Below are 1,131 nucleotides of genomic sequence, written 5' to 3' on the forward strand. Positions count from 1 at the left end.
TATTTTATTTTATTTTTGTTAATCCTCACCCCAGGATATTTTTTCATTGATTTTTAGAGAGAGTGGAAAAGAGAGAGAGAGACAGAGAGAAACATCGATGTGAGAGAGACACATCGATGGGTTGCCTCCTGCACGCACCCCGTCCAGGGCCCGGGCCGGGGAGGAGCCTGCAATGGAGGTCCGTGCCCTTGACCTGGAATCAAACCCGGGACCCTTTGGTCTGCAGGCCGATGCTCTACCCACTGAGCCACACCAGCCAGGGCGCTTCTTTGTTTAAATGATGCTGATCAGCAGGTTGAAAAGGGACTCACCCCTGAAGGACAAAAAAGTCAAATAATTTTCTTTTTTAAAATTTTTTTTTTTATTGATTTCAGAGAGAAAAGAAGGGGGAGAGAGAGAAATATCAACGATGAGAGAGAATGGTGCATCGGCCGCCTCCTGCACGCCCCCTACTGGGGATCGAGCCCACAACCCGGGCATGTGCCTGTGACCGGGAATCGAACCCGGGACCTCCTGGTTCATAGGTCGACGCTCTAACCACTGAGCCACACCGGCCGGGCTGTCTCCTAAATGTCAACTTGGTTTTATTCTATCTCCCAGCCTCTGTTAGGACGTCCTCACCTATGGGTTTTATTATGAAACGCGTCCCTGGCATTTAATCCATAACGAAATTTGTGATTTAATATCAGGGGCCTGCACCATCCTTGTCCACTGCTCTTGGGGTTGACAATAAACTCGCCTCCAATTCATCCGTGAAAATGTAAAAAAAAAAAAAATACTGTGTTCAAGCCCAGCTGGTGTGGCTCAGTGGTTGAGCATCGACCTGTGAACCAGGAGGTCCCGGGTTCGATTCCCGGTCAAGGGCACATGCCCGGGTTGTGGGCTCGATCCCCAGCAGGGGGCGTGCAGGAGGCAGCCGGTCCATGATTCTCTCTCCTTATAGACGTTTCTCTCCCTTCCTCTCTGAAATCAATAAAATTTTAAAAAAAATACAGCATTCCACAGAAATAGAATAAACACCATAGGGTGCAGAAAACCGAATTTGACATATTAACAAATAAATGAACAAATGATTTTTAAAAACCACGGCATTCGAGCTATACCAAGAGAGAAATAGAAAACACAGCGGCC

The 1,131-nt window shown here is 47.5% G+C and overlaps 1 non-coding gene across 1 annotated transcript; it reads right to left on the reverse strand.

Annotated features, from left to right (window-relative positions):
• Window positions 1–481: 481 nt before the first annotated feature.
• TRNAH-AUG lies at window positions 482–555 on the reverse strand. Its single transcript has one exon. It is a non-coding gene; the product is annotated as a tRNA-His (tRNA).
• Between the last annotated feature and the right edge of the window lie 576 nt (window positions 556–1,131).

Source organism: Myotis brandtii, unplaced genomic scaffold, assembly GCF_000412655.1.
Source record: "Myotis brandtii unplaced genomic scaffold, ASM41265v1 scaffold1622, whole genome shotgun sequence".
In the NCBI taxonomy this organism is placed as follows: Eukaryota; Metazoa; Chordata; class Mammalia; order Chiroptera; family Vespertilionidae; genus Myotis; species Myotis brandtii.